Source organism: Hylobates moloch, unplaced genomic scaffold (genome assembly GCF_009828535.3).
Source record: "Hylobates moloch isolate HMO894 unplaced genomic scaffold, HMol_V3 SCAFFOLD_8, whole genome shotgun sequence".
In the NCBI taxonomy this organism is placed as follows: domain Eukaryota; kingdom Metazoa; phylum Chordata; class Mammalia; order Primates; family Hylobatidae; genus Hylobates; species Hylobates moloch.
This window is the reverse complement of record NW_026652283.1, coordinates 67,649,057-67,670,954: the sequence shown is the minus strand read 5'-3', so window position 1 is coordinate 67,670,954 and position 21,898 is coordinate 67,649,057. Positions and strand designations below refer to the sequence as shown.

Here is a 21,898-nt window from a genome sequence, read left to right as displayed (position 1 = left end):
TTTTTGATGTGCTACTGGATCCAGTTTACAAATATTTTGATGAGGATTTTTGCACTGATGTTCACCAAGGATATTTACTTGAAGTTTCCTTTTTTTGTTGTGTCTCTGCCAGGATTTGATATCAGAATGATGCTGGCCTCAGGCTGGGTCTGGTGGCTCACGCCTGTAATCCCAGCACTTTGGGAGGCTGAGGCGAGTGAATCATGAGGTCAGGAGATCGACACCATCCTGGCTAACACGGTGAAACCCCATCCCTACTAAAAACAAAAAATTAGCCGGGTGTGGTGGCGGGTGCCTATAGTCCCAGCTACTCTGGAGGCTGAGGCAGGAGAAGGTGTGAACCCAGGAGGCAGAGCTTGCAGTGAGCCAAGATCACACCACTGCACCACTGCACTCCAGCCTGGGCGACAGACTCTGTCTCAAAAAAAAAAAAAAAAAAAAAAAAAAAAGAATGATGCTGGTCTCACAGAATGAGTTGGAGAGAAATTCCTCCTCCTCAATTTTTTGGTAATAGTTTCAGTAGGAATGGTACCAGCTCTTCTTTGTAGAACTGGTAGAATTTGGCTGTCATTGCATCTGGTCCTGGGCTTTTTTTGATTGGTAGGCTATTTATTACTGATTCAATTTTGGAGCTCATTATTGGTCTGTTCAGGGAATCAATTTCTTTTTAGTTCAGTGTTGGGAGGATGTATGTATCCAGGAATGTATCCATCTCTTCTAGGTTTTCTAGGTTGTGTGCATAGGGGTGTTCATAGTAGTTTTGGATGATTATTTTTATTTCTGTGGGGTCAGTGGTAACATCCCCTTCATCATTTCCTATGGTGTTTATTTGGATATTTTCTCTTTTTTACTAGCCTACCTAGTGGCCTATCTTACTAATTAAAAAAAAAAAACAACTCCTGGATTCATTGTTCTTTTGAATGGTTTTTCATGTCTTGATTCTTTCAGTTCAGTTCTGATTTTGGTTATTTCTTGTCTTCTGGTAGCTTTAGGGTTGATTTGTTCTTGCTTTTCTAATTCTTTCAGTTGTGATATTAGGTTGTTGATTTGAGGTCTTTCTAACTTTTTGATGTGGGGATTTAGTGCTACAAATTTCTCTGTTAGCACTACCTGAGCTATGTCCCAAAGATCCTGGCATGTTGTATTTTTGTTCTCGTTAGTTTCAAAGAATTTGATTTCCGTCTTAATTCCATTATTTATGCCAAAGTCATTCAGGAGCATGTTGTTTAGTTTCCACATAACTACATGGTTTTGAGTGATTTTCTTAGTCTTTTTTTTTTTTTTTTCCATAATTTTTTTTATTATACTTTAGGGTTTTAGGGTACATGTGCACAATGTGCAGGTTTGTTACATATGTATCCATGTGCAATGTTGATTTCCTGCACCCATTAACTCATCATTTAGCATTAGGTGTATCTCCTAATGCTGTCCCTCCCCCCTCCCCCAACCCCACAACAGTCCCCGGAGTGTGATGTTCCCCTTCCTGTGTCCATGAGTTCTCATTGTTCAATTCCCACCTATGAGTGAGAACATGCGGTGTTTGGTTTTTTGTCCTTGCGATAGTTTACTGAGAATGATGTTTTCCAGGTTCATCCATGTCCCTACAAAGGACACGAACTCATCATTTTTTATGGCTGCATAGTATTCCATGGTGTATATGTGCCACATTTTCTTAATCCAGTCTATCGTTGTTGGACATTTGGGTTGGTTCCAACTCTTTGCTATTGTGAATAGTGCTGCAATAAACATACGTGTGCATGTGTCTTTATAGCAGCATGATTTATAGTCCTTTGGGTATATACCCAGTAATGGGATGGCTGGGTCAAATGGTATTTCTAGTTCTAGATCCCTGAGGAATCGCCACACTGACTTCCACAATGGTTGAACTAGTTTACAGTCCCACCAACAGTGTAAAAGTGTTCCTATTTCTCCACATCCTCTCCAGCACCTGTTGTTTCCTGATTTTTTAATGATGGCCATTCTAACTGGTGTGAGATGGTATCTCACTGTGGTTTTGATTTGCATTTCTCTGATGGCCAGTGATGATGAGCATTTCTTCATGTGTTTTCTGGCTGCATAAATGTCTTCTTTTGAGAAGTGTCTGTTCACGTCCTCTGCCCACTTTTTGATGGGGTTGTTTGTTTTTTTCTTGTAAATTTGTTTGAGTTCATTGTAGATTCTGGATATTAGCCCTTTGTCAGATGAGTAGGTTGCAAAAATTTTCTCCCATTCTGTAGGTTGCCTGTTCACTCTGATGGTAGTTTCTTTTGCTGTGCAGAAGCTCTTTAGTTTAATGAGATCCCATTTGTCAATTTTGGCTTTTGTTGCCATTGCTTTTGGTGTTTTAGACATGAAGTCCTTGCCCACGCCTATGGCCTGAATGGTATTGCCTAGGTTTTCTTGTAGGATTTTAATGGTTTTAGGTCTAACATTTAAGTCTTTAATCCATCTTGAATTAATTTTTATATAAGGTGTAAGGAAGGGATCCAGTTTCAGCTTTCTACATATGGCTAGCCAGTTTTCCCAGCACCATTTATTAAATAGGGAATCCTTTCCCCATTTCTTGTTTTTGTCAGGTTTGTCAAAGATCAAATAGTTGTAGATATGTGGCATCATTTCTGAGGGCTCTGTTCTGTTCCATTGATCTATATCTCTGTTGTGGTACCAGTACCATGCTGTTTTGGTTACTGTAGCCTTGTAGTATAGTTTGAAGTCAGGTAGCGTGATGCCTCCAGCTTTGTTCTTTTGGCTTAGGATTGACTTGGCAATGTGGGCTCTTTTTTGGTTCCATATGAACTTTAAAGTAGTTTTTTCCAATTCTGTGAAGAAAGTCATTGGTAGCTTGATGGGGATGGCATTGAATCTATAAATTACTTTGCTGACCCCTTTTCTTGATTGTGTCCTATGCAGCTCTGCAATGGAAACTGGTTCTCTGCCCAGATGCCCTCTTTAGGGTCAGCACACTCATTCCCTGCTGCTGGTAATGTCATCAACTGCTGAAGCTGTCACTGAGAGTTGCGCTAGGTTGCCGGGAACTGCCTCCCTAACGTCCTGTCCCTCCACAGATGGTGGCCCACAACCCATGACTGGTTGACTTGGGGGTCCAAAGGCTCAGTGGCTTTGCCTCAGCAGGGTCTCTGCAGGGCCATCAGCTCCAGAGCTCTCTATAGGCTTTGCAGGAGCCTTGGTTGTAGCCTCATTGTGGACCAGCTTTTCCCTGCCTTGTCCCGCCTTCCTCAATTTCTTACTGGTATATCTCCTGGAAAAATCTCCAGGCAATTTTCTGTACACAGTTCTCCATCTTAGTGTGTTTCCTAGAAAGCCAAGTTAAGATGATTGTACCAGGAGTGGCCCTGGGGAAAAGACTCTAAAATAGAATCTTGGTGATCCACTTATCAGTCCTCTGTCAATGAGGTCCTCAACACTGGTGGTAGTTGGAGTAAGGAGAGCTCCTGGTGTGTGTAGCAGTGCAATTGTTAAGACTGAGATAGGATGCTAGTGAAAGTAGATGCACTGGCTCATGCAATACCTTGGGCACTGGAGAAGTTTGAGGCACATGGTGACTGTGGAATTGGGTGACAGCAACTGAATGCCATTGATCCATTGAAGAGAGATTATGTCAGGATCAGAATGGGATTAATCACCAATTCTAGGCAAAATCTGAAAGCCAGAGGACCTCCTTGGCAGCATTTAAGGAAACTCTAATTCCTTGCAGTGGGGTCACAAAGAATGGAAAATCAGTGCTAGTGCTAAATTGTAGGAATAGCTGCTTCAGAGAAAGGTGAATTCTGGCCCTGGTAGGAGTCTTATACCAAAGCCAGGTTCTTAATAGAGTACGAGTGGGACTCTCAGACCTGGGATGGGGATGTCTGAATAGATGCAGTTGAGACCCCTGAATGTAGGCTTCTCTGAAGTCACTGGGCCTGCAGATGTGGCCCACTCCCCCTTGTTACCAGATTCTGATCATATGGAGGCTTCCACTGAGGAGAGTGTCTTATGAAATGATGTTTGCTCCTTCAGAGATACCTCTGTATACTCTGCTAGCAATCAGACCAATAAGGGCCACATCCCAGCACAGCTTGATCGGATAAGCTGGGCCTGCTGATAAGGAGAGGGACTGTATGCTGCAGGAGCTGGCTATAATGCACCCAGGAACGTGATGGATCAGAACATAAGTTGGTTAAAGATGTGTTTATTTAGATATGGGAGCCCTCTGAAGGGCTGTCTCAATTTTAGTGCTCCCTGTTGGATTGGCTGAGGCCTCAGCTGCAAGTGCATTGCTGGCCAGCTTCTTCGTTTGCCCAATCTGCCTTTCTCACTTCTTCATATGCCCTTCAACCCTCTGTAGGCTACTTTCAAAACAACTTTCTAATGCTCCTCTTCCCTGCAGTCTGTTTCCAGATACTCTCCTGTGTGCTTGTTATGAACTGAATTGTGTCCCCTCAAAATTAATGTGTTGAAGCCCTAGTCTCCAGCGTAACTATGTTTGGAGATAGGGCATTTTTTATGGAGGTAAATACGGTTAAGTGAGGTCATAAAGATGAGTCTCTAATTCTATAGGGATTTGTGTTCTTGGAAGAAGAAGAAGAAGAAACACAGAGCTCTTTTTCCATGTACGCAGAGAAAAGGTTATATGAGGACATAGAGAGAAAGTATCATCTGCAAGCCAGAAAGACCAGCCTCACCAGAAACCAACCCTGCTGGTACCTTGATCTTAGATTTCTAGCCTCCAAAATTGTGAGAAATAAATTTCTGTTGTTTAAGCCACCTACGCTGTGGCATTTTGTTGTGGCAGCCCCAGCAGACTAATATAGTGCTCCTAGTTCCATTCTGTACTTCCTGTGTTGTAGCACTTGCCATCATACTTCCTTACTCTTCTGACTTGAACTTTGGAACATAGTAGCTGCTCAGTTAGTAATTGTTGAATGAATGGTGAATGAATGTGACTTAAAGATACAGAATGGTTCTCAGGTCAGAGTAAAATATGATGAAAATAATGACTATATCTAAATACAGAAGGGGGCTGGTCAGCCCCAGAATAACAATAAAAAGCCAATCTTAGGCTGGGTGCAGTAGTTCATACCTGTAATCCCAGCACTTTGGGAGGCTGAGACAGGTGGATCACTTGAAGCCAGGAGTTTGAGACCAGCCTGGCCATCATGGCAAAACCCTGTCTCTACCAAAAATACAAAAATTAGCTGGGTGTGGTGGCACATGCCTGTAGTCCCAGCTACTCAGGAGGCTGAGGCACAAAAATTGCTTGAACCTAGGAGGCAGAGGTTGCAGTGAGACAAGGTTACACCACTGCACTCCAGCCTGGGCGACACAGTGAGACTCTATCTCAAAAACAACAACAACAACAACAACAACAACAAAAAACAAAAAAGTAAATTTTAGAACAGTGCCCATCAAAGTAGCATTCAGAAGAGAGGTGTCTTAGCCATGAAAGTTTGGTTATTTGGGTTCCATGATCATGGCCATGTTTAAAGTGAAAATGTGACGAAGAGTTGTAGCCAGTAGATTTTCAGCATTTTCTTTTTCTTTTTTTTTTTTTTTTTTGAGACAGGGTCTTGCTCTGTTGCCCAGGCTGGAGTGCAGTGGTGCAATCTCTGCTCACTGCAAGCTCCGCCCCCTGAGTTCATGCCATTCTCCTGACTCAGCCTCCTGAGTAGCTGGGACTACAGGCGCCCGCCACCACACCTGGCTAATTTTTTTTTGTATTTTTAGTAGAGACGGGGTTTCACAGTGTTCACCAGGATGGTCTCAATCTCCTGACCTCGTGATCCACCCACCTTGGCCTCCCAAAGTGCTGGGATTACAGGCATGAGCCACTGCGCCTGGCCAATTTTCAGCATTTTCAACCATATGGGTAAGACCCTGCTGTGGAGGCAAGTGCCCCAGAGGCTCCCTTAGCCTGCTGCCATTGTACATTTGATCTACCTGCCATGCTCCCCTTATCCTGCTTGAAGACTGTCCAGATAACAGCAGCTGGGTTTGGTTTCTCACATAGGCCTGTTGACAGGTGATGAGAACTGGAATATTCAAGTCCATGGAACAGGTATAATTTCCTCTTGTAAGTGAATTAATTTTAATTCTGATTTTGTACATCAGCCCTGCTTTATGTGAGCCTGACCCTGAGAGATGCAACTGCTCTCACTGTGCTGACAAGTCATGTTTCTGACTCTACGAGACCCAGGGCCAGACAGTGGATTGTAGGTGAATTCACTAAAGTAATGATGCATCCTCCCTCTCCTCCCCATGTTGACTACAGGGATCCTGTCAGCTTTTTTTTCCAGGGCACATCCTGACCTCATCATGTGCTGAGAATCTATTCTCTACTTTGGGATTTTTGTGAACAGTAGGGCTAGGACGGAGCGGTCAACTTCTTTTTTACTTCTAATATTAAATATTACCTGATGCTGGGCGAATAGTCATTCAATGAAGAGATGAATTAAATGTCCCTGTGGCATAGGGGGACCCTTGGGACAAGACAGTTCTTCCCTCAGGGTGATGAGTGAGGAGGTCTCTGGGGCCTGTGGACTGCAGTGCACCCCCTGCAGGATTTCACAGAGGGTCTGGGATGCTTACTGCACTCTCAGGGACCCTTGGAGGGCTCTTCAGGTCTGCAGATGGGATGTGAGCCACAATTTGAGAAATAGTGGTCAGAACCAAATTTGTTTATGACCTGGAATAAAGCTATTTGTATCTTTAAAAAAATCTATAACCTGGAATAAAGCTATTTGTATCCTTTAAAAAATCCTTTTTATCTGTAATGTATATAGGATCTCTCCCATTTTACTCCAGGAGAAACTGGATGGTTCAGCGTACCATCACCATGAACATTCTCAAAACATCCTTGATAGCAAGTAACTGTTTTCTACTCTGAGCGTATGGAGAATTCCACATTGTAATCCCCATCCTAGCAGATGGACAGTATTGTGTCACACAGTTGCAGCAGACTAGTCATATTGATCCAATCAACGTACGGATGTTATAGTTCATGGATTTTAAAATATACATTTTTTCACACTTATCATCTTTGAAATTGGGATACAACTTATCATTGATATGTCATAGTTTAAATTAGAAATACGTTTTTTCTTAATATTACACATAATTACGTTTTATATAATTGATGGCATCTTAGATTAGATAAATAGAATAAAATATTCTATAGCATTCTTGGTTGAGGAGAAGCAACTAAAATGCCTTTGTCTAATTTTTCTCCATTATACATGAAATCTTTTGCACTATTGGGAGGAAGATAATTGTCTGAAAGGAAGAAACACCTCCCACAATAAAATTAAGAGGAAGACCAGCACTACTCAAGGACATGGGGTGCTGGCCTTGTTGCTGCCCTTCCACTGGCCAAGGAATGCCAACACTGTGCTTACCTGGCTGTTCTTCTCTGTGTATCACCTTGGACCTTTTCCTCCCTTCTCTCAATTATAAAATGTTACCTCTCTTGTCTCCCAGTCCCTCAGAATCAGTGAATCTGAGTGATAATTCTGTGAGGATCTTCCATAGCACTGAATCAAAATGACTTCATGCTTTATCCTTTTCCTTCTCCTGTATCTTGTGCATTTTAACAGTGAGTAATTGGAGTCATAATGCCTCAGTCCAAAAGAGAAACTTTCATGGTAGAAATTATGGTATCTGTGACAAGCTGGTTGAAGTCATGTTTTAAGTTTATAGTTCCCTAAAACTCACACCACTTAATAGGGCAGCTACAATTTTTATACTACTTTGCAGTTTACAAAACAGACATTGAAAACATTTTCTTATGAGAGCCTCACTAAAAGTCTCTGAAGAAGGTGAGGCAGACTTTATCACCATTGTTTAGATGAACAGCAGATGTCCAGAGAAATGAAGCACATTAGTCAGGAAACCCAGTTGATTCGTGGAGAAAGCAGGACCACATTCTAGGTATTATGATTCTGGAGGCATTGTTCCTCTTTTTTGGAAAGAGATCCCTGTTTACAACTTCTTCCCTTGCCTATAAGTAGATGAGCTTCAAAGAAGGTGAAATTATTCAAGGACTGGTAGACTATGTCAGGGGTGTTGGTCTTTCCTCTGGGAGTCCTGAGAAGTCATTGAAAGATTTTTAAGCAGGAGAAAAAGATGAACAGATTATTGTTTGTTTACTTGTTAAAGAGCTATCTGGGTGCAGAGGGGAGAATGAATTGTAGGAAGGTAAGAATGGAAATATTTAGGAGGCTATTGCAGTAGTTTAGGGTGCATGGTCCAGGAAGATGACAGTGGATGGGAGAGAGATGGAGGAAATTCTGGGATGAAGGCAGCTGAAGCATGTATCCTACAGCCTTTTTACCCTAGCTCAAATCCAACTACCAGCTGAAGGTCTGTGCTCTATAGGATTCTGGGAGTAGTGCTCAGCCTTCTGGCTAAGATAGGAGCCTTGAGATAAGGGAAAGCCCTGGAGCAAAACTTAGTTATTGCAGGGAGCTTGAGCCATGGAGATCCATGGCCGACGTGGTCCTAGGAATACCTGTTGGCCACGCTGTTCCTGAAGACCTGAGATAAGACTGCAGCATGGATGGGGTTCCCCTACCCCTGAGAGCTGTGGTCTTTATTCTTGAGGAGATAGAGAGCAGAGAGACTTCCTCCAGAGGTTTCATCTGGGGAGAGGTAATCTGCCACCTGGGTTGGTCCCTAAGGTCAGAGGCTGTTGTGCTTTTCAATGTTCCCAAGTTCATTGCCACTCTTGATAGCTTAACCTTGGTCCCAAGAAAGAGCAGAATCAAGAGTTCACAAAGGAAAATTCAGTGCACCAAGGGGTTCTCAATAGCCACAGAGAGCAATGACAACACTCAGATGGGTAACTCCTTTGATATGAGACTTGCTGGGGAAAGGGAGGGCAAGAAGAAAAGAAAAGAGGAGAAAAAAAGAAGAACATAAGGAAGAATAGTGAGGGTGTACCCTAAAATGGGGATGCTGTGGTAAATCTGCCCTCTGATCACCAAGGCAGAGGTGTGATCCATGAGAATGCAGTCTCTCATAGGAGTGTTCTCACAGTGAGGCACCTTAGTTATGTTTCCTGAGACATAAAAGGAAAAGTAGAACAAGCATCTACTGAGCAGCTACTATGCTGGACATGCTCTTTAACACTCATTCTCTCATTTAATTTTCTTCAATAATCTCATTATATAAGGAAAGCAAAACTCAGAAAGGTCGAGAAAGTTCCCCCAAGATCACACAGTTGGAACCACAGGGTTAAACGAATCTGTGCAAATCTGAAGCCCTTGCTTTTCCTGCTGTACCACAGAGCATCTGTACTAGAGGCGGCAGGCAGCAGATTTAGACACTGATCCACATGTCTTTATTTGTATTTTCACTGGGCTTTTGTTATCTCAGGACATTCAAAGATTTACACTCTCTCTTCTATCAGAGTTAAGTACACACTGCCAGCTTGACCTTTCAATCTGGGCTGCCCTTTGCTTCTCCCAAGTTACCAGCCAGCTCAGATAAAGGGAGAAAAATGAACTATTATTCTTTCTGGAAGTTGAATGGCTACTTCCCTCTAAATATCTAGAAAGCCAATCTCCTGTGAATTAACTCTTTCATCACCTATTAGCTGGATCCTAAATCACTGATAAGAGGGAAAACCCCTCAATTCATTGATTGACATCTTGAGAGTTTATCAACTCTAAATAATAAAAGCAGCAACATCTGAGACAATAGTCAGCATTTATTCAATCTAACAGAAGAAGCAGTTCTTGTTTTCAAATTAGAAAAATACCTCATATTCTCAGAATTAAGATAAGTGACATTTCTTCTAACTTTATTTCATACACACACACACACACACACACACACACACACACACACACACACACACACATAAAAGCAACACCAACAGCATCTCTTGCATATAAAGCACACGGTATTACGTGCTGAAGACTCAATAAAGTAGGAGGTTAAATTCTAGATTTCTCAAGATCCTCTGAATTTTAAATGTTCACTTTGTGGTCCTCCTTAATGCAATTGTTGAAATTTTATCAATTTTTTTTTTTAATTTTGGAGACTGGTTATTACAGGGATATCCTTATAGGTCTCCTTAAGGGCTTGCCAATTATCTTAGAGTGACTCAGCATGCATAATGTGCACTAGGCAATTCATTTGTTTTCTTTTTTTTCCTTCTTTTTTTTTTCTTTTTTTTTTTTTTGAGAGAGTCTTGCCCTATTGCCCTATTGCTTAGGCTGGAGTGCAAACATGATCTCGGCTCACTGCAATCTCTGCCTCCTGAGTTCAAGCGATTCCAAGTGGTTCTCCAGCCTAAGCCTCTTGAGTAGCTGGGACTACAGGCATGCACTACCATACTTGGATAAGTTTTGTATTTTTATTAGAAATGGTGTTTCACCATGTTGGTCAGGCTGGTCTCAAACTCCTGAACTCTAGTGATCCACCCGCCTTGGCCTCCCAAAGTGGAGATTTCTGGGATTACAGGGATGAGCCACTGCACCCGACCTGCACTAGGCAAATCTATGAAATTCAACAAACATTTAGGGAATGATGGTTAGTCATGTGTGTGTTATGCCCCAGAGTTAAAGAGGAAAATACTATGTTGCTGCTCTTTGCTTACTGCTCTACAGTGGGCAAACAGGTAAAGAAATAAAAGCTGAGCTTGTAAACAAAGATGGAAGATGTATCTCCTCTTTCTGCAAGATCCTTTAAAATAATAATAAAAAGTTATCTCTCTATAATGAAGAGAATGAGAAATTTCAGCAAATTTCTTGAAGAAAGAAAACAGGTGAAATGGTGATACCTGGTGAAGTAGAGGAAAGGAGGGGCTACTACTAAGGAGAAAACTTGTGTTATGTCAAGTTAAATTCAAAGCTAAAAGGAGGCATAGGAGCTGAAGAGATCAGGCATAATGGAGGGTGAAGTGGTATGTGGGGTTATAAACAGAGGCAATAATTGGAACTATATATGGGACAGTCAACATCTCCCTCACCCCCCACACTAAACAGTAACATCACGGCATTTCACCCCCTCAACTTATGCAAACAAACAAGCAAAACCACACAAAATGTGGGGATTATCTTTAAGGAAATTAAATGAACTGTATGGCAGACCAATAAAGGAAGTTCAACATCTGACTAATAGGAATCCTACGAAAAGAAAGTAGAGCCATTTTGGCTTTCTGAGCAGCACCATGGTGGTTGGTAAGAACAAGCGTCTTACTAAAGATGGCAAAAAGGGAGCCAAGAAGAAAGAAATCTTTCTAAGAAAGATTGCTATGATGTGAAAGCACCTGCTATGTTTAATATAAGAAATATTGGAAGGACACTAGTCACCAGGACCCAAGGAACCAAAATTGTATCTGATGGCCTCAAGGGTCATATGAAGGGAGTCATGCTGATTTGCAGAATGATGAAGTTGTATTTAGAAAATTCAAGATGATTACTGAAGATGTTCAGGGCAAAAACTGCCTGACTAACTTCCATGGCATGGATCTTACCCATGACAAAACGTGTTCCATGGTCAAAAAATGGCAGACAATGATTGAAGCTCATGTCGATGTCAAGACTAATGATGGCTACTTCTTTAATCTGTTCTGTGTTGGTTTTACTGAAAAATGCAACAATCAGATATGGAAGACTGCTTATGTTCAGCACCAACAGGTCCAATAAATCCAGAAGAAGATTTGGAAATCATGACCTGAGAGGTGCAGACAAATAACTTGAAAGAAGTGGTCAATAAATTGATTCAATAATTGAAGCAACAAATTGCTTCATCCAGGCAGCACTGGAAGAGACATAGAAAAGCCTTGCCAATCTACTTATCCTCCCCATGATGTCTTTGTTAGAGAAGTAAAAATGCTGAAGAAGCCCGAGTTTGAATTGAGAAAGACTCATGGAGTTTCATGGTGAAGGTAGTAGTTCGGGAAAAGCTACTGGGGATGAGACATTTGATAAAGTTGAACGAGATGATTGATATGAACCACCAGTCCAAGGATGTGTTTAAAGTTCAGACTTACAATAGTAGCAATAAAAAGTCCTATTAGTGTAAAAAAAGAAAGTAGAGAAAATAGAGGAGAGAAAATTGTCAAAGAAATAATAGAAGCAAATTCCTAGAGCCCAAGAGCAAAGTTTCCATATTGAAAGAGCCCACCACATTCCCAACGTAACAAATACAAAATGACTCAAACCTTCATGGCTTATCATGAAATGTAGCACTCAGGGATGAAATTCCTAAAGGCTTCCAAGAAGAAAACAAACAAAAATAGAGTGTCCACAAAGAAACAATACACAGGCTGGCATTAGACTTAGCAGCATTGGATGTTGGTAGACCATGTAGAAATGTCAACAAGTTTTTGAGGGAAAAAAAATTTATTTATTTATTTATTTTTTTGAGACGGAGTCTCGCTCTGTCGCCCAGGCTGGAGTGCAGTGGCGCAATCTCGGCTCACTGCAAGCTCTGCCTCCTGGGTTCATGCCATTCTCCTGCCTCAGCCTCTCTGTGTAGGTGGAGAAAAAAAATTTAACCTAAAGTTCTACACCTAGACTAATAGTCAAATGTGAGGGTAGAATTATTTTTAGACTGGGACTAGAAAATTTTGTCTCCCATGCACCTTTGTCAGGAAGTTGCTTGAGAATGTACTACATCTAAATGAAGAAGTAAACTAAGAGAATGACATGAGATCCAGGATATGGAGGATCCAACCCAGGAAAGTGACAAAATCCAACAAGTAGTCCTGGAGTCTGGCTCAGGAGATTGGACTGGGACAGGTCTGTTAGGGGAAGAGTTGCAACTGTATAGTATGATTGAGAATTTTTTTATTTTTAGCATCTTTTCCAGTGCATTAGTGGTTTAGCTGGAACCCAGAAGTCAGTATTGACACGTAGAGTTATTTTATTATTTAAATCGCATTCTAATTAATATTGTGATTTCTTTGTTATTTAGATGCTGTATTTCTTAATTTCTAAACTTCCGGGGCTTCTAGTAATCTTTTTCTTATTGATTTCTGGCTTAATTGCATTGTGGTTAAAGACACTTGGTTTGATTTCCATCCTTTGGAATTTATTGAGATTTGCTTTATGGTGCAGCATATGGTAAATTTTTTAAAAGTGTTCTGAGTGTGCTTGAAAAGAATGTGTAATACGCAGTGTCCTAAATATGTCAATTAGGATAGGTTTGTTACACGTTATTCAAGTTTTCTGTATCCTTACTGATTTTTGCCTGCTTGTTTTATCAATTTCTGAAGGACGTGTATTTAAATCTCCCATTGTTTTTATAGATTTGTTTACTTTCTTAGTAGTTCAGTCAGATTTTGCTTCATTTATTTTGAAACTACATTATTAAGTACATAAAAATTTTAAAGTGTTATGTCTTCCAGTAAATTAAGCCTTTTATCATAATGAAGTATTCTCTTAATCTCTAGTAAAAGGCTTTTTGCCTTTAGCTCTATGATAGAACTTACCAGCCTTCTTCAAGGTAGCTTTTGTATGGCACATTTTTTCTTTTCTTTTTTCTTTTTTTTTTCTTTCTTTTTTTTTTTTTTTTTCCTGTCAGCCTCTCTGTTTCCAGTTCTACATGTATCTCTTGTGAAGAGCACATGGTTGTGTTTTGTTTTTATGTCCAGGTGGATAATCTTCGCTTTTAATTGGAGCAGTGGGTCTACATACATTTAATATAGCCATTGATTCATGTGGGTTTAAATCTCTCATCTTACTCTGTTTCTTTTAGATTGATTTTTCAAAAAGCATTTCCCTCTTCTATTAGTTTTGAAGTTATATACTTTTATTATTCTTTCATTGGTTACCTAAGAGATGACAACTTCGACTTATCACGGTTCACCATCAGTTGGCACTTTTACCCTCTCCCCAGAAAATGCAAAGATCTAAGTTACTGAAACTCCATTTATCCCCTTCTGACTTATATGCCATTGTTGTCATGTATTTTAGCTTATGCATATTTTAAACTCCAGTGACATATTTATTATTGGTTTATATAGCCAACTCTGCACACATATTTTCCTTTTTCATTTCTTTCCACATCTGTGTCATTTCATCTGGAATAATTTTTCTCCCACATGAAACACTCATGTTAATGTTTTCTTTAAGGCAGATCTGGATGTGACAAACTCTTTTGGTTTTGTCGGAAAATACTTTTATTCTAAATTCACTTTTGTTTGCTGCCTCCAGTGAGAATTTTCATTTGCTTCTTTGAGGCACCTGGGGGCCTGAGCAATCAGGGTCACCTTAATCCTATTTCAGTGGTTGAGTAGATTGGAAGTTGAGCTGGTCACTGCAAAGGCTGGTACACCCCTGGTTCACTCTCACAGCATTTCAAGGTTCCAAACAAAAACAGGAGGAGTTTATTAGGTTTTCCTCATAAATTTTGTCCCTTTACTACCTGGAGGCTTTCAAAAATTCCGAAATTAGAAAATATGCCTAAGGGAAAGATGTTGGTCTCACTTCTCTATATTTCCAATCTTCTAGATATTGGCTTGGTGATTTTTCACTATCCTGTTAGCTCTCCAGTATTTTCAGATGACTTCTTCCCTTCTTTTTCCCTCAGCTCCTTTGTCCCTCTCTCTTTCTCCCCTTCCTCTTTTCCTTCTTTTCTTCTTTCCCTCCTTTCTTTGTTCTCCCTTCTTTCCTTCCCTCTCTTTCCTCTTCTCCCTTATTCCTTCCTTTCTCCTTTACTCCCTTCTTTCCTTTTTCGTTCTTTCCCTCCCTCTTTTCATGCTTTCTCTCTTCATTTTTTTTGTGAGAAAAGTTTTGGTGCATAAAGGAGTGTTTTTCAAGTTAACTGAAAAATTCTCTCACATGTAGAAAACCTAATTTTCCAGGAATGTTCTATAATTGAAGCAACCTAAAACACACTGATGTTTTTGTAGAGATCATTTCAATGTAATGAAGACTGCTTGAGCTCCAAATGTTTGTCAGCACTGTGCTAGGCACAATTGCTGCCTTGAGGAACTTATGGTCTTGTAAGTGTGACAAACCTATAGGAGATAAGTACATATAACAGAATGACTGTTGACAAGACATCTATTTTGTGGTATTGAATTATTCTCTATAGAGAAATATTTGTCCTGAAACAGAGAAGTCCAGGCACTGAAAACCATTTATAAAAGGAAGCAGAGTTTTATTATGCAGAATACAGCAAAGTCCTGATGCTCACACGATGCACATGATGAGAGTTTCTAAATTTCCTTTCAGAACATTCTCATTTATTTTTCCAGGATCCTCATCTTTCTTATGAGAAAAAAGAGAATAAATCTCTTATTTTAAAACTGATTTCATCTAAATAGGTTAAGACGGATCTTTTCAAAATATAGAATCAGAGCCATAGGATGACAGATGTGTACCTATCTGTGGGATCAAACACTCTGTGTCTTTCCTGTAGTTAGAGGGCCTGATCCTGCTGGCCCAGCTTCAAGACCAAAGTCCAACCCAGATTAAGAGGTGAAAGAGCAAGTTTCAAGTCCCAGCCCTGACATTTACTGGATCTACGACCTTGGGCGAGTCATCTGTGTGACACCCCTTCCCCCACTTGACAGGTAGGAGATATTCACTAAATGTTGAACCAAGCATCTTTGTCTCATTTTCTGCACCTAAAAAAGGTGAGTAGATGCTGTTGTGACAATATAGTAAATGAGATAACGCAGGTGACAAGCCTTTGTAAATGGTAAAGGACAATACAGATTGGGGAGGACTGACTGGCACACATATGTGGTCATGTCGATGCTGAGTTGATTTTCTTATCCCCAAACTGGATATAAGATTCATGGTTAAAGTACGGCTGTATTTTTTTTTTTTTTGGTGGGTGGTGGTTAACCTCAATGAGGTTCATGCAGTTTTTTGATGACAGGATATTGGAGGAAATAGGATACTCTTTAGAGTCAAATGAGAGGAGTGGAAAACAAATCATCTCCACTGGCAATGCTAGTGAGGTCTAATGAAAAACAAGGACTGTCTTTTATCCAATGATCATATTTTCATCCTGAGCCTAACCTAATTGTATTATTGAATGTTCTGGAGCCCTCCTCACTTATTAAACTATTATAATCCTTTACTTATGGGTTTCAAGATATCATTATGGTCTCCTCCCCCTAATGAAATGAAAGGTTTTAACTGAGTTAGCCCATCAACAGTCCCTGATGAAGCCTGACAGATCTCTTTTTGGACTAAATAGCCTTGATAACAATAATGCCAGGGCCACATTCTTTCTCTAAACTCACTTTCCTGAGCTAGGCAAGTGATCAGAAAGCATTTATGATATCTTCAGAGTCAGAATGGAATTAGTACACCTATGGGTCCACCTCCTAGAGACCTGTACAGAATCTAACACTCTTGAAAACTTCCTTGTGTGGACTGAACTGCAAGACTTGGCCTTCTGAGTGGGTGAGTGTTGAAGGTCTGATCTGAAGACAGGCAGGAGGGAGAAGACAGAGCAGCCCCTTCTTGGAGTTCCCCTGGGAGACGTACACAGATGGTTGCTACACTATGCAGTTGGTGGGAATGAAAGTCCCTTTTGTGAAGGGAAGGTCCTGATTTTGGTCATTTACTGGAGTCCCTGGCAGAAGTGGCCATTAATCAGAGTCAGCTTCTTAATCTGGCTGGTAAAGCTGATAGATTTCCAAATCTTGGGTCAGGAGAGGGCAAACTGGGTTGGGTGGCACTTAAATGCACAAAGTGATGAGGTCACAGGTGGATTTTGAGGGTGGATGTGGCAAAAGTGGGGGCTGGAGCAAGAAAGCCCAGCAGGCAGGTGCTGTTAAGGTGCTAGAGGGTGGCAGGAACGATTGTTGAGTCTACCATCTGGGCTTCTCCTTCCAAAATTCACTCCCCTTCCACAGATGCCAATGCTTCTCAGAGGTTTATAGAACCAAAATGAACCTGCACTCCAACTGTTGATGATACCGATGAAGTGTCCTTCATTTTCTGTTGAATGAATATGGTCATTTTTCTTTAACAGAATATAGACTTGTCTTATTAAGCATGTTCTATCTTTTAGACATCGTGCTAAAGTTTTATATGTATTATTGTCTTTTATATTTATTACAGTCCTTTGAGCTAATTTACTATTTGTGGATAAGGAAACTGAGGATCAGAATGGTTGAGTAACTTGCCCTCTGTCACACATCTCATTTCTACTCAACACAGTAAAAAGGCCCATTATTCATGTATTCATTCAGTCCATGAATTCTCCTTAAGATGCTTACTAGAGCAAGCCAGAAATTACTAGAAGCTCACCACCCTGTTTATTTTGGACTTGGCTTCATTTCTTTGTGATTTGCTCAGCTAACCTAAAAGCTCCTAGACAAATCCTTAATAATATTATTTTTAAAAGCCTCCAGGGAAGAAAGTTTTTTCGGTTTTCTTGGTAACTTAAGATTCTCATAACTTCTAGGGATTTCTTAAGGGCTAACCTATGACCATTTTGCTACAGTTCAAACCAACTCCTCATGATAAGTGGAGAACAGCCAGAGCTGGAGGGAAGTCTCTGAGAACAACCTGTCCTTGGAGGAAGGTAGATGTTGTTGTTAGCAATGAGACGGAGCCACAGGGTCAAAGGATACTAGAGCTAACTGGAACCTCAACAGACAACACGACTCTAACTCTCCCACTTTCCAGGAAAGAAAATGAGCTGAGGGAGAATGAACCTTTCCCCCAAATCACTGAGCTATGTCATGGCAGAGCTAGAACCAGTGTTTTGGGCTGCTTGTCTCCAGGGAGGGAGAATACGTGGGAGAAATAGCCAGAGCTTTGAAGGCAGGCAGGTCAGGATTCAAATCCTTGTTCTCCATTTCCTAGCTGTGGAATTGGGCAGGCTTTTCAATTGTATATATTTTGTGCCTTGGTTTATTCATCTGTGAAGCGGGCCTGGTAAATGAGATAATGTACGTGAGTCCCTGCGGCACAGCAGGGACTCAATTAATATTTCTTTCCCTACCCAGGACCCAATCTTTTTATTGACTGTATTCGTTAATGTACAAATCACACCAAAACGTAGTGACTTGAAACAACAATGATCATTTATTTTCTCTAACAATTGCTGTTGGTCAGGAATTTGGGAGGGGCTTGGTTGGGTGGTTCTGGCTTGAGAGTCTCTCATGAGGTTGCAGTCAGATGTCAGCTGTGGCTTGACTGAGGAGGGAACATTCAATATTAAGGAATCTCACTCCTTAATGGCAAATTGGTGCTGGCTGTTGGCAGTTGGGCAGGGGGATGGTGTCTCAGCTTTTGTCGCATGGGCCTCTCTATAGGACTGCCTGAGTAACCTCACAACATGGTGTCTGAATTCCCCTGAAGTGAGTGATCCAAGAGAACAAGGTGAAATCTGCGATGCCATTTGTGATTTATCCTTGAAATTCACATACTTCTGCTATATTCTATTGGCCACACAGGGCCAATCCTGATTCACAGGGTGAAGGGACCATACAGGACACAAATATCAGGAGAAGAAGATCACTGGGGGCCAGCTGACATACTACCCCACAAATGAGGGCCTATTCCTCAACTCACATTGTGCGAGGGTGTTATGTCCCCACTTGACTTCCTGTGTCTTGAGTGTTGTTAATGTTTTCAAAAGTTACCCATAGATCCTCAAGGAAGACAAGGGCTGTGCCCTCCTGAGCGTGTTCTGGAGTTCTGGGAACACTGCTTATAATTAGCCAAGCAATAATTCCCACCACTGAGCTGACTTCAAGGCTCATCTGCTAGCTTCTCTGGAGGTTTTTAAATAGACAGGGATGTGTTAGTGACACAGTACATTATCTGTCTGTTACCATTTTGGCAGGCAACGTAGAAACGTGACTTTTTAAAGGAAGAGTTAATCAGTGTTAAGGCAGCTCCTACGGCACAGGCATGCAGCAATGCTACAGACTGCTTGGGAAGGCTGGAGCTGCAGAACACCAGGGCCCTAACGTCATGCCCTTTGAGTGTCCCCTGGGCATGACCTGGAAGCAGAGCTGGATGAGACACTGCTGGAGCTCCTGGTGCCCTGGCTCAGCTGGGCTCATTACTGCTGAGATCTTCCCACTTCCTCTTCACTTGGAAAGCATTGAATCTGCTCCCAAATTCAGCATCATTCCCAAGGAGGAAGCCTGTGAAGTGCGATTCTTGCTTATTTGCTGATGACTTTCAAATCTGTATGTCTACTCCGCCCCCCCACCAAATCTATCTCTTGAGCTCTAAACTACTCACTGCTCATTTTCATTTGGATGTCCTACAAGCATGTTGAAAGCTGAACTCATAATTTTCTTCTCGCCCAAATTTCCAAATCCTCCTGTGTTTTCTACCTCAGTAAATGACACCACCATTCTTTCCATTGCCTAAGCCAGAAACCTAAATGGTATGACATGATGATTAAGAGGGAAGGATAAGAGGATCAGAGCTTTTGTGCCTGTCCTGAATCTCAGCTCTGCCATTTATAAACTGGTGGTCTTTGGAAATTTGCTTCGCTTAATGTCTCAGTTTCTTCTTTTGTGGAAATGGAGATAATAATAGAAATAATCAAAGAAAATGGTTAGGAGAATTAAAAAAGGAAGGTGCTTGGCATATAGCAGGAACTCAAAAAGTGCTCTACACATCGTTAGACTCTTTGGATTCTATCTCCTAAATATTTCCTGAATTCACTCACTTCCTTATATTTGCCATCTCCAGCCTCGGGCACCATAATTGCTCAGCTGTACAATTGCTTCTTGATAAGAAGAATCTGCAGCCAGAGAGATAGTTCAAAAGTACAGACATGGGGAATGTTACATCCTGGCTCAGCTCCCACATCCTCTTGTTCTTAGGAGTTGAAACAAATTCTTTACATGGCCCAAAGGGCTCCTGTGGGCTTTGACCCTACTTCCTCTCCAGCCTCACACCCTTTCCTTTTACTGACCTTCTTTCATTTCCTCTGATGGAGAATGCTGGCTCTTACCTTCAGGCCTCACACCAGCTCTTTCCTCTTCAAAGAAAAATTCCCCCTGTTAAGCCCTTTCTCAGCATTCACTGTAGATCTTACTGCTGAGAAAGAAAGGCAGAGGCAGGTAGAGGTGAATCAGATAAAGATGTTTATCTCTTCCTTTCACACCACTCCTAGGCCTTCTTAGTTGATTTTTGACTCTTAGGTTTCTCAGTCGTCTGAACGGCTGTGGTTGGAGGATTCCTTAGGTCCGATCTTGGGTTTTCCTAGATGTACCCTGTGACACCTCTGACCCTGCCCCCTCTGCCTGGCTCTCATTCCTTTTCATCCTTTAATCTCGGCTAAACATCGCCTTTTGGGAAATAGGTTCAGATCTGCTGGTCTTGGCCAGGCTCCTCTCATCTCCTATCTCAGTCTTGCTGGTTATTCTCTCCTCACCTCCTCCCTCAGTCTTGCTGGTTATTCTTTCCTCAGCTCCTCCCTCAGTCTTGATGGTTATCCTCTCCTTACCTCTTCCCTCAGTCTTGCTGGCTATCCTCTCCTCGCCTCCTCCCTCAGTCTTGCTGTTTATTCTCTCCTCAACTCCTCCCTCAGTCTTGTGACTAATCTCCACTCACCTCCTCCTTCAGTCTTGCTGTTTATTCTCCACTCATCTTCTCCTTCAATCAATAAGGCTTTGCTGAAACGACTTGGTCATCCACAGCTCAGGCTTACCTCTATGTCCTCTGTGGCTAGGTAGTGACTGGTGCTTAACAAACATATGTTGAATTAATACATGTATGGGTTACTGCAACTTTTCAAGTCTATATGCTATGAATATCCAAAGGGCTACCAACGCTGCCTCTTTGCTAATATTTTACTCTTATTTAAGAAGTGGGTACATAAATCAAATTCTTAGCTTGAGTGTGTTTGACAATTCCCTGAAAAAAAAAACTGATATCCAGAATTCCCGTTTTTCACCCAGCAAATATTTTTTGAGCATTTCATATGTAACAGGAGATACTGAAGATGTAAAGCTGAATATGACATAGTCTCAGGCTTCCTATTGTCACAGAGTTTTCAGTCAATAATTAAACGAGGTATTGGGCAAACATTTGTTGAATGAATGAATAAATGAATAAATGATGAATAAAAGTATTTAATCTTAAAAATGAAACATTTTAACTTTATAATTGTTTAAAGACAACTGAATGAGTGTTGCTGTTGTGCAGTTGGAAACCTATATTCAAATTCATTCATTCATTTATTCATCCAAATTATAGTTATTGAGCATCTGTTATATTTTGAGTACATGAATATCTACTGGTTTCTGGATTTGAGCCATTAACCCTGCCCAAACTGGAAAAATATTATGGGCCCTTCAAGACCAAATGAAATGTCAACACAAAAGAGCTATTTGCAATGCAAATGTGAAGTCACCAGTCTTTGTAATAAACAGGCTGAGGAAAAAAAACCCTGCAAGCTTCTTGGGAGATCAGGCTTAGTAGTTCTGATGAATTACAAAAGCAGTGAAAATCTGGGAACTCCTAATTTGTTTATCTTCATATCTAAGGTCAACAGCATCAATCTGTACTTGGGCAGGCCTGCCAGATCATTGCGCCTATCTGTAAACCAACCAGTTTCTGCCTGTAGGTCAGTGATTCTTAGCCTTTTATAGGACACACACCGTTTGGAGGATCTGCTGAAAGCAACAAATCCGCTCCCAGAAAAATGTAGGCTGTCATTGTCTCAAGAGCTGGAAATCTCCATTTGCGTCACTTTTAATCACAGCCCTTCTCTCTGCAGGAACCTGGTACAGTTTCCTCAAGGGGCTGAGCTAGAAGTTAATTTGAGGGATTCTCCATTCGCACTGACTCCATCTTACCATAGGTTCTTTCCTCAGTGGTGTTAAGAGACCTTGCAGTATGCATTTCCTCCGGTTCTTTGGTGGGGGAGGACTGTCTTAGAATGACGTGGTTAGATGTCAGCCCACCCTATATGGTCATTGTCTTAATCAAATCAACCAAACCCT

At 41.2% G+C, this 21,898-nt stretch overlaps 1 pseudogene; it reads left to right on the top strand.

Moving 5' to 3' along the window:
* The first annotated feature begins 11,173 nt into the window (after positions 1-11,173).
* On the top strand, positions 11,174-11,985 carry LOC116473291 (40S ribosomal protein S3a-like; annotated as a pseudogene).
* Positions 11,986-21,898: the final 9,913 nt, after the last annotated feature.